At 37.3% G+C, this 12,998-nt stretch overlaps 1 non-coding gene across 1 annotated transcript; it reads right to left on the minus strand.

The window, feature by feature from the left end:
- Nucleotides 1-10,726: 10,726 nt before the first annotated feature.
- Nucleotides 10,727-10,797, minus strand: Smp_tRNA_00088_Pseudo_CGA.1.1. The gene has a single exon. It is a non-coding gene (tRNA).
- Between the last annotated feature and the right edge of the window lie 2,201 nt (nucleotides 10,798-12,998).

Below are 12,998 nucleotides of genomic sequence, written 5' to 3' on the forward strand. Positions count from 1 at the left end.
TACAGAGGCTAGCTAACTGTGAAATTCTGAAAATCTGAGGCATACCATGAACATTGCCGTTTGAGAAGTTAGACCTGTTAAATATGTCTTACACCAAAGTAAGTAGTGACGGAACTTCAATGTGTAGAACACTGAAGAAAATAATTTTGAATCCCTTCGGATATTCAACTCTTGGGACCTACTACCAGAAATAGTGATGTCAATACATTCGATTGACTCATTCAGGAGAAGGATGGATGCTCCCAAAAGCTCACTAAGAAAGGAAAAATACGGACTGTTGACCATATGCCCTTAATACACAGATTTGAATATAAAAGAAATGATTGAAAATCCTAATTTTAAAATTGTCTAATTCGATAGTTAATGGAGGATATGGAAATAGAAACCGATTTCACTCTGATTAATGTCAGATTAAAAGCTATCTAAAATAAAAGTTTACTACAAAGCTCTCCCTCCTCAGTTTCAAGCTGCTCAGTTATTGTCACAGTACATTAGAGACATTTGATTATGCTGACGACTGACATCAGAAATTGACTCAGTTGTATTTCGACTCAGTGGTTTGTAAACACAACTTTTGTGATATGATAGTGAGATTGTGTGTGTAAATAACTTTTCCATGTTGAATTGAGTATACGTATAAATCTTTGTCCCAATGATTAATAACTACTCAGTTGTTAGAAATTTCAACTGAAGTGAAACCCATAGTTATATTATGTTAGTGAAACTTCAAAATAACATTACCCTTTCATATAGTTTTGTAAATAACAAATCACATGACATTTTAACATTGCATTCTTAAAACTGATAAAGTTGTCTTGAATAACAATATAAATCACCATAAAATCTTTTATGATATTTTCATGTATCTAAGATTAAAACTGACATTGTGATTTAGTGTTCTTGTTGTTATCAGTGAGCGAATCTAGATTGTCAAGAAAATACATGACATTATCAAGAGGTATTGTAGAGAATTTAATAATTTTATACCTGAATTTATAAGGTAATTAAACCTAGACCACCATGGAAAATCTCAATACACTAGACGACCATCTCCACCTAGTATGAGACTATTCAGCCCGCCTTTCATGATTCGAACTCAGGATCTCGTGCGCGAGCGCTTAACATCTAGACCACTAAGCCGATATATAACGGTGTTATTGTCTAACTTCAAACAATTCATGAAATGGAGTCACCGTCCACCATTGTTTTTAGTGAGTTAATATCTCACAGTAGACCTGGTTTAATTCCATTGATCACGGCTTCTCAATAGAACTCCAGGAAATACCTCTTGAAGACAGTCACTAGTGACTATATAATTATTATCAGAAGGGTTTTTGTGACGATATTGGTAATTTTTTAGTTCATTTGCAATTAATTATTATTATCTTGCATAAGGCTAACAAATTAAAAATGGAGATTTCCAAATTATACTACAGTTGTTATTGCTATAATCATCATTATCAGAATAAAAGAGAACTAAGTTTAGTTTAGTTTAAATAGATAAACTGATAAAGCAAACTTCTTGTGTTTCTACCTTCTTGTTGAATAGTTTTTCTTCATAAGATATGTTGTGATGTGTGCTATTGATGTCGACAGATATCAGTAGTATGCATCATCAATCTAGAGTGAGATGCATGGATGCAGAAGGTTAAGAAGATCAAAGAAAAGAGAACAAGAACAATAAATGATTGGTATGGAATCAAAAGAACAATCAAGTCTGAGACGATTGACTGATATTTGCAACAGAAACAGTCAAGTTTGAGACCATCGATTAACATTTTGCAAATGAAGTATTTACTGTATGATTCTCAGATTTAAGTAAGATATTGTGTAATTCTGTGTTCAAATATATTTGATTGTCCTCATTTGTGTTCTCGTTCATTACAATATTACTAGTCGAAAGATGGAGAAACGGATGTGTTTTTACTTTTATGGGATTTATGTCGAGTCTTAAATGCAATAATTTCCATCTAGCTTGAAGGTACTTTTTAATTCTGAGTTGGCATGTAGAGTAAAGAAATAGACGAACAAAAGAAACTATGATCCGAAGACTCAGTAAATCCATGGAATGCATTTAGATTGAATAATGAAACCAATCGATAACAATCAGTAATAGGGGGTATGTAATATGATTCAATAATGACAACTAGAAATGCTAGCATGAGATTTCGAATCGATTATTATAAACGTGACATTAAGTAGTTTACTAATCAATATGACTTTTGGACAATCTTATTCACTTCACTTCTTTTAAAATTCCTGTAATGTATTTAAAAACATGGAATACTTGAGTTGAGAATTATTTTCAATAATTTCATCAGATTCCGCAATGAGTGAAATAAGCCGTACAAAAGTACGTTTTACCTGGATTGGATTAAGTCGTATACCAGGGTAGTGAACTTTTATGTAGATGGAGGCTTTAATTCTTACCTCTATACAACACACCATTGAAAACCTGAAATCACTGAGACACTATTTCGTTTTAGAGTGGGACTACTCACCAGTGAGCATAGACGATGTCGCATCCAAAAATTTAACTCGTTACACTTCGAATTTACAAATGACGCATTCTTGAAGTACTTATTCAGTAACAGTTCCAAATGTTCACCTTTTTCTGGAAATAACATTGACTAGTTCATTTGTGCATGTCTTATTTATGCTATTTTTATACAATAATTATGGGTTCATAAATATAGAGCCAAATGAACAAACCTTCACTCCCCTATTCTTCATTTTTGAATATTTTGTGGAAACTTTCAAACTACCAAATTACGTGATAATCAAGACACTTTGTTAATACAGGAAATCGTTTTCTTTTCATTTTATTTAATGGGATCAAGATGTTACTTTTTTTTATTTTTGCCAACGCAGTATTGCTACATTTGAAAGTGAAGAACGTGAGGAAAGAATCATTACAAAAGCAAAAGTAGGCTCAAATATTCTTTATTCTCCTTAAAAAAATTCGCTAGTTAGAATAGATAATATTACAGCAAACAGCCTACAACCAACTTCTATTATGGTTAATTTTGGTTAAGCTTTTTTATTACCTTACTTAACAGATAATGTAATTTGAAAAATAACAATTTACATATTTCCTTGTACTTTTATGATCACTAGAGCACATGAAAGATTCTAGCTAAAATGTTGATTATAAGCAAAGATGTATAGTGACTAGCAGTGGAATCCAGGAAGCGCGTTTGGTCCTATTTGTGACTCGTCAGTATATGTACCTGCATCTCAGAGTTGATGTTCACTCTGGGACTCGAAACTGATCAATGACAGTCCTAAAAATCAATGGGAAAATTCAAACAAACAATACCAAGGGAATTTAAAATGTTGATTGCTTAAATATCACTCGATGATTCATCCTCCTCCCTATATATATATATATATACTCGAATCCTGCTATTAACTTTTACTTTCTCTTGCTACACCCTTGTACGATTTCACTATAAATTTGCCTATGTAATTGCTCGCATATACTTATTCGCCTCACTGCTCCAAATTCGTTTAGTGTGCTCACCATTTTGTGGTCTGCTCTATTTGATACTAGACTGCAATTGCCTCGTCTCTTTGCATTCTAATTTCAAACACCGTTGCGACTTATGTCATAACGATATCGTGGTGAACGATTAGCGAAGCAAAGCTACTACAGTATATACAACATAGACGGACTATGAAAGCACTTATGATTCATTCTTATTTTTTCTGTAACAGTTTACATGGATTATTATTGAAATCAAGACCTGATCAAGTAAAAGATCAAGTAAAATAACCATTTAAAACTTGAGGGTACTAAACACCTGTTTCGACCTAGTATGGGACTCCTCAACAATGCCCATTCACACAAGGGAAGAAGTATTCTGGTAACCTTGTTCACATAAATGTTAATTACTTATTTAATTATCTTGTATTTACTCCTCAAAAGTGATATCAATTGTTAAAGATAATCCACTCACTAGTGCAGAAAACCATATTTCTTTTGAAACTCTTTACTATAGTTTATCAAATAAATTTTAAATAATCAGTCTTGAGTTGTTGAATTTATTGCAATTTAATTCAACGTGATAGACAAATGTAAAGAAAATAACTTCAAATTTAAAAGCATAGCATATCAAGTACAGAGTCTTAAACTGATATGTATTTTATAGTTGAGTTCATGAGTCAGTTAAAACTAGACCACCATGAAAAACCTGGAAGCACAGGACAGCCGTTTCGTCCTAGTATGTGACTGGCTTTAAGACGTATTTCCTGGAGTTCTAGTGAGAAGCCTTGATCAATGGAATTCAACCAGATATGTTGTGAAATACTAACTCACTGAAAACAATGGTGGACGGTGACTCAATTTCATGAATTGGTTGAAGTTAGACATTAATACCTTTGGATGTCGGCTCAATGGTCTAGATGTTAAGCGTTCGTGCGTGAGACTGATAGATCCTGAGTTCGAATCATGCATGACGGGATGCATATTGCTGAAGAGTCCCATACTAGGACAAAATGGTCGTCCAGTTTATCGAGATTTTCCATAGTGGTCTAGCTTTAATTAACTCAGTCATCCATCTATAAAATGAGTAATCTTTTTTTGTTAATGTCAAATAATAAGTGAGGTAATTTGTAGAGTATAAATTTAGTTTTATTTATAATCAGTAGATAAGACTGTAAATTTGTATGACAATTTATGTTATCAATATTGAATGTGATAGGAATTTATCATAAATATATGGTACAAATAAACAAAAGTAATAAGTAATATACCAATGAGTAGAAAAATTAGATTTTCTGACGTTTCGTGACTCAAAGTAAACCACTTCTTCAGAGAATAAATAAAAACTAAAAGGATAACTAAGTTAAAGATAAAAACGACAAGATTGTAAACTGTATAATCATGACATATATATGGTGCCTAGTCATTTATAAGAAGAAAGAAGTTTAGTAACAAAAATTATGTAAATAGTAAGCTAGGTGTACAGCTAACACTGGATACTTATTTAACAAGATTCTACGTTAAGTATCTAACTATCAAAGACTAAATGATATAATTTTTTGGTAATATGTTTACTTTATATCTGGTAAACATGTACATTGGATCAATACTTAATAGGACTTAACATATATTACATTAGTCACTACTCAGTGATCAGTCCTTTGAAAATATGTTTCAGGACGAAAATAAACTTATTTGTAATGTTTCAGACTGTGAAGCTGGGGTATACGAGATTAAAAATCGACCAATGAGCACCACTTCCTTAAAGATTACAATCACACCCTTCTGATCAGTGTTAACTAGTGTCAAACCTCGTTCCAGGTTTTTCTCCTACCACTTTACATATGAAACTGTGCTTATGTCTCTAATTTCATATATTAACACTTGAACAAGTAGAAAAGATCAAAATAATTAACTATATCAGCTTGTGGATACCGTGTTATTCATTACCATATTTCAAAATTACATCATAATGAGTGACGTTGCTTATTATAATCTGGTCTTAAGAGATCAGATAATAGGACTCTTCAGTAGTGTACTGTATAGGCATATGACATTGGAGCAAGAACTGACATGATGATAAATAGTTATTATTTTAAACCTCAATCTGTTTACTGCATAACGCAATAATATTCAATAAGACTGACATTTGGACTGAGCCATGTTGGTAGGTGTAGACTACCTAGTTGGGATTCGCAAGATGATAGCAACCGATGGTTAGAGACCTTCAATGACATGGCTCAAAATCGTTTGCAATGGCGAAGGTGCATCCACTCTTTGTGTTCTACCAAATTCTAATCTTCTGAATTCCTCATGTCTCTATCTATTTTCTCTTTCCAAATTTATTTCACTGTATTATACTCCTTCAATAACATCTTCAAACTCTAATCTTTCACATTAATGCTTATACTTATTTATTATAATTATTTATTTAATCACATATATATTGGTACAAAGGGCACCGGATACATATGCGCCACACAAAATAATGAGAATGGGAGGAGGAGGAAGAAGATGCATATATATAAAGGAAGGAAAAAAAGAGAAGGAGAAGAGTAATGATGGGGGGAACTGAAATGTACAACCAGAAGAGCTCTCTCAGTTAGGAAAGTTATAGCCACTCTTTATGAAGAAAGCAAAAGAAGGTTACAGCAGGATCGCCACTGGCTTCTATTCTGAGCCATATCTGATAACGTCTCTAGCCACTGTGTTGCATCATCTCTCGGACCCCAGCCAGGGAGTCGTGAAGGATCAACAGAAGCTAGCCCTTTGCAGCTTTCTTTCATACCACGACACCATGTCATACACTGACCTCCTCTCCGCTTTTTCCAACCAGTCCTAGAGTCGGCAAATAATGCACGACGTGGAGTTCTCTGGGACGACATTCGTAAAACATGTCCAAGCCACCGAAGTCGGTGTTTCAAGATGGTGACACCAATTGAATTATCGTCTCTGCGCCCGAGCACACGATGCCGAACCTCTGCATTACTAACATGGTGTTGCCACTGAATACCAGCAATCCGTCGGAGACAACGATGATCGAACATAGAGAGACGTCTAACATCCTCAACTCGGAGAGGCCAGGTTTCACAAGCATAGAGGAAAACTGCTCTCACCGACGCGTTGTAGATCCGACCTTTTACAGCCAGACCAACATCACGAAGGCGCCAAAGATGGCCCAGATTGGCATAAGCCGCTCTGGCTTTCATTATACGTGCATCAATCTCATCACTCACGCCACCACCAGCACTTATGTAGCTACCTAGATACACGAACTTCTCAACTACTTCAATCTGCTCACCATCCAGGGTGAGTACAGGATGAGAATCCTGCCAATCTTGTAGGAGTACCTTGCACTTCGAAGGTACAAAGCACATACCGTACCTGTGGACACTGATTGCCAACTGATTAAGTGCGGATTGCATGCCTTGGGCATTATCACACAGTAAGACAATATCATCCACATACTCGAGGTCGAGAAGTCGTTCTCCAGGCAGCAGATCCACACCGCCATTACTTACATCCATCAGAGCTGTTTCCAGGATGTCGTCGATGGCAAAGTTGAAGAGGAATGGTGAGATTGGGCAACCCTGCCTAACCCCACTGCTCAAATGGAACAAGGGAGAAAGGTGGTTGTATGCCCTCACTCTGCCTGAGGTGTTCGTATACAGGGCCTTTAAGATGTTAATGAACTTCTCAGGCACACCCTTCTTCAATAGACAATCCCAGAGAACAGTCCTGTCCAACGAATCGAAGGCCGCCCTGATATCAAGAAACACTACGATTGTTGGCCTGCGATAAGTATGACGGTGTTCTAACATTTGGCGGAGAGTGAAGATGTGATCAATGCATCCTCGACCAGAACGAAAACCAGCCTGCTCCTCGCGAGTCAATCGTTCTCGGGTTTTAAACAACCTGCGAAGAATGACAGAAGCCAATAGTTTGGACGCAATCGGAAGTTGACTTGTCTTCCGATAGTTGTTACAGGAACAACGTGAACTCTTTTTAAAGATAGGGACGACTATTGACTCATTCCATGATGTTGGAACACTTTCTTCCTCCCAAACCTCTGCAAATAACACAGTCAATTCCTTAGTCAGAAAGTCATCACCATCTTTAAAAAGAGTCGGAGGTAAGTCATCTGGGCCCGGTGATTTGTAACGTTTCAAGAGTTGGAGTTCCTTGCGGACTTCCGCCTCGTTTGGTGGATCAGTCGTCACCGGCCATGGGGGGCAGGACAAACTGGTTGGTGTTGCCGGAGCAGCAGGCCAGTTGAATTGCCCTTCGAAAAATTCCGCCCATCGTCCAAGACGTCGACAGATGTTAGTGACTGTCATCCTGTCATCCTCACAGATTGTTTCACTCACACCAGACTTCTTGCTGCCAGTGGCTCGGATGAGTTGGAAGAGCTTCCGGCAGTTACCAGATGCAGCTGTTGCTTCCATCTCATTGTCACGCTCCGACCACCAGGCTTCTCGGTCCTTACGCAAGCTTTGCCCAGTTTCATTACGTAACAGCCTTCGTTTGTGGTCAAACTCACGGTCACCCGGAGTAGACCGACGGGTTTCCATCAGTTGTAAGGAGCCAGAAGAAACCCAGTGCTTGTAAGCGGGACGTTTCGCGAAACCGCAAGCGGCTTTACTCACCATTTTCATGGCGTCGTGAAGATGCAACCAATGCTCATCTATACTTTTCGGTGGGATAGTAGCTAGCCTAGGAGCTAGCTCCGCTCAATACTTACTTGCAACAGAAGTTGAAGCCAGTTTACTAACATCAATCCGTTGGTGGTGGTCAATCCTTCGGCCGCTGAAAAGTAGGGTGAGATTGGCGCAGACCAGGGCATGATCAGACTCCAGATAGGTACTCCAAAAGGAGTGGCAGTCTTGTACACAACCACGCCAGCGGTAGCTGATCGCGATGTGATCAATCTGAGTCCAGGCTTGAGATGCAGAGGGAGGACGCCAGGTGGCACACCGGCGATGACTGTGCCAGAAGTTAGTGCTGTCCAGAAACAGGTTGTGGTCTGTGCACAGTTGCAGCAAACGGTCCCCGTTATCTGTCCTGAGACCAACAAGTCCCCATCGGCCACCTAAACGACTCTCTTCTGTGCCTAGACGCCCGACCTGTGCATTCAAGTCTCCGGCTAATACTACAGTATCTGTCGAACGCGATTTCTGGAGAAGAACAGTTAACTGGTGGTAAAACTCATCCTTGATTGCATCCGGGCTGCAATCTGTCGGGGCATAAGCGGAGATGACGAAAAGACACCGTTTCTCACGCCGATTTCTTCTCACTTTGATGGAACTTTCTAATCTAACAGCACATAACCGACTGTTAATGGGGGTCCAATCGATTAGTGCTGCCTCAGCTCTAGCGCTTAGTGCGACACCAACGCCAGCAAGACCGGACGAAGATGCCACAGGGTCCCCGGATAAGCGCACGTGGAACAAGCTTTTCGAGGCGACAGATGGAGAGCGGATTTGTAGTACTTCACTAGAGTCTTGAATACGGGTCTCGGATAGACAACAAACGTCAACATTAAGACCTTCCAAAGACATAGCCAGCCCTATCTGTTGTCTGATCTGCATTAGTGTGCAAACGTTAAAGGAAGCCAGCTTGAACGGCGTACGTGGTTTCAGGAAGACTGCTTCAGTATTCATAATCGGTGGAAGCATTCACTTTCAACCAGACAGTGACTGGAGATCGTTTAGATAGGACAGATTTTCCACCAAGAGCGAGCTGCTGCATAAGTTGAAAAGTAAGGTTACACAAATTGGGATAAAAGGGGGTGAATTAGCGATATGGTAAATAATAATAATAACAATAATAATAATAATAGTTATAATGCAAATTGATTTGTTTCTAGTATGAACGAGAATATAATTGTCAGTTGAATGTTCCATTTCATTTATTTGCCCCCAAATGCCCTGGTACGGCCGAGAGTGGGGAGAGTCCACTCTCCCTCTCGAAATGCTCTCACATGGCCACGCGTATATAGCCCCTGCCAGGGAAGTCCTACTCACTGCCTTCTCGTGGCGGGGGTGTTGTTTACGAAAGTGAGAGGACGAAAAGCGAATGTCCGGCGCTATAACCGGGTTGGTGAATGTGGAGGATCCACCTAAGGGAGTTGGAAAACCCTGATTCCAAACCAATGGTGCACATGGGCTCCCGTATCCTGAAGAAACAAATGGCGAATGAACCAGTTGTTGGTCACCGGCTAACATGGGACTGCATCTCCTCACGATGCTCCACTGCCTTGTGGGTTAGACCTCTAGGTCAAAGGCTCGGGGTGTGGCCCCCTAAGAAAACCACCTGCTTCGGTTTGGGCACCTGGGCAGTATCACAGCCCTCTCGCAAATAAATAAATGCTTATACTCTTACTACTTCTACCACTATGGGATTTGAATTGACAACTGCATTTCTGTGCTGATGTGGTATGGCAACTCGAACTGATGTACGTACGTACGAAGTTCTACGTTGTGACTGACTGACTGATTCAATAAGACTGAATGATAACTGTCTTATCCCTGATGTGGCTGAACTCCAGGGATTCATCTTGATAGCAATTCCTAGTATTTATGTGATTATTGTGCGATTGAAGGATTTGTGGAGATCACTTACATGCATTAGTGTTCCAAATTCAAAATCACTCTTACGCTAAACAAACAAATTATTATATCATATATGAGCTATAACACTTTTCCTAGACAAGCTTTATTTACTTCCTTCATGGATGAAACAAAGGTTTTAGATTTCTGAATGTGCTTTAGACAACTCATTTTTAGCATGAGAGTAAGTTTAGAACATATAACTTGACAATTGCATGTTATGTGCTTTAATATATAAGTCACTACTCTGGTAATTGTGTCACATATTAAATCCATATGAATAATTTGGTAAAAATGTTTCATTATATTTTAATCCTGGTAAAAACATGAAGTTAACTTACGTCTCATAGCACTAACATTATTCAATCCAAAATCATTTACAAAACGTAAAGTAATCTGTTTTTGATGTGCCATATCATACATTATGGTTGTTCATAATTTGCATTAAATAGTTTCAAGTGATAATATTATTAAAGATAATATTGTTTTCAAATTTGATCTTTGATAACGATTGTAAATTTTCAAAGTTGAAATCATGAGTTAATTGAAGCTAGACCACCAAGGAAAACCTTGAAGCACTGGATGGCTGTTTCGTCCTACTTTGGGACTCCTCAGTAGTGCGCATCCACGATCTCGCCCCGCGAGATTCGAACCCAGGACCTACCAGTCTCGAGCCAGAGCCCTTAACCGATAGACCACTGAGCTGGCATCCATCCAGTGCTTTCAGGTTTTCCTTGGTGGTCTAGCTTCAATTGACTCATGATTTCAACTATGAAAATACTGAAATCTCCACAAAACCCCTTCTGATTGTAAATTTGTTTGAAACAACTTGTTAGATCTTTGTTTGTACAATAATTTGTTTCACTCTACAACTCTTATGTTTCAATGCTGATAAAAATTTATTGATAAAGTCATCTCATGATTAGAATGACAGATGTTCCGCTGATTATGATGTCTGTTACAAATATCAGTATAGTAAATAATTGCTTACATCTTTTTTTATTTACTCTTTTACTGATTATCTATCGCGTATGATATAATTTTTTTCACAGTTGAAATCACGAGTCGATCTTAGCTAGACTATCATTGAAAACTTAGAAGCAGTGATTGAAGTTAGACAATAACATCGTTGAATATCTGCTCAATGTTTAAGAGGTTAAGCTTTCGTGTGCAAGATCGAAAATTATGGGCTTGAGTCCTCTGTGCGATCTCATGTATTTGCAATGCTGAGGAATCCCGTACTGAGAAAATGTTATCAACTGAATGCACACGACTGCATATATAAACTGAGATCTCTACAACGACGTCAGCAACTATCTCCAATAGACTAACTGAAAATTTTTATCAAGTGTAGAAGAAATAATTTATTTCTTTTGGGATCGCACCACTGCTTTAAGATTCACTCCATACGTATCAGTTGATGAATGAAAAATTGAATAGATTATTATCTTCAACCAGCATGTAAACATTTTCAAATATAGTTATTGTAAGTATAGGTTTGTAGTGATTGTTGAATTTCATTGAAATCCAGAGGCGATATAAGTTAGATCACCTATGGAAACTTAAAAGAACTAGACGGCCGTTTTATTTTAGTATTGCTATCTTTCAATGCGCAATTGGAACACAGGACTTTTGATCTTGCGTGAGAACGCTAATCCTCTAGACCATTGGAATCGATATCCATTTTAACTTGGAAATAAATATGTTGAAGTACTGGTGGTAAATATAAACTTAAATGTTTGCCTATAAAATAGGAAGTTACAAAAGCAAATGAAAACTGGATACTTGTTTTCTCTTCCGAAATCATAAAGCAAACATCCTATTTGCTTGTTTTGTTTTCCTGAACAACAAGGGTTGATTGATGGTTGTTTTGCGATTAACAAACATATATCACCCTGTAACTTTTAATGAATATCGAAGCAACTTCAGACTATAAAATAAGCAGAAATATTTACCTGATAGTAATAATAATAATAACGTAATTATAAATAATTACTTATTCCTGTTACCCCCAATGAAGCATAGTTCGCAACCGGCATTCTCAAACCCACTCTGTCTTGGGCCTTCCTTTCTAGTTCTATCCAATTTTTGTTCATTCTTCTCATGTCTGTCTCCGTTTCTCGGTGTAATATATTCTTTGGTCTTCCTCTTTTCCTTTGACCTTCAGGATTCCATGTGAGGGCTTGCCTTGTGACACGGTTTGGGTGATTTCCTAAATGTGTGTACGATCCTTGTTCCATCGCTTCTGCCTAATTTCTTCCTTTACTGGAGTTTGGTTTGTTCTCTTACACAGTAGGTTGTTACTGATAGTGTCTGGTCAACCTATCCTAAGTATTTTGTCTAGACAACTATTAATAAACACTTGTATCTTCTGGATGATGACTTTCGTAATGAGAGCATAATTACACTCACTATAATGTAATTAAGTGTATTTAAAAATGTGATCTTTTCTAAGAAAAAACATTTGCAAATTACTAGTTTAAAGTAAAGGAAAATATAACAGTATACTAAATAATTAATACAACAAGATTGTTTCGTTTTATTTCCATGAAACACAATCAATCATTTTAATTGTTCATTAGAAGAAACTATTTCTCTACACAGCTTCTCTACTGATATAATATGAGCATTTGTATAATTAGATAGTTTTCTATCTAACAGTCTGTTTCCCCTTTTTTTGTTTGTTAAATATAAATGAATTAAGACAAATCTATACAGGATAATATTTTATGAACTCCAATTAATAATTTCATATGTCATTTGTAGATTAGCATAGTTTAATGTCATTACCACTTGACAGATTATATTTTATAAAGAAAAAGATTGAACATTATTGCTACAAATCATATTTCTAATCAATTATTTAGTATTTTATCAGAATGGGGTTTTGTGGAGATTTTAGTATT

This window comes from Schistosoma mansoni, chromosome W (assembly GCF_000237925.1).
Source record: "Schistosoma mansoni strain Puerto Rico chromosome W, complete genome".
NCBI lineage: Eukaryota > Metazoa > Platyhelminthes > Trematoda > Strigeidida > Schistosomatidae > Schistosoma > Schistosoma mansoni.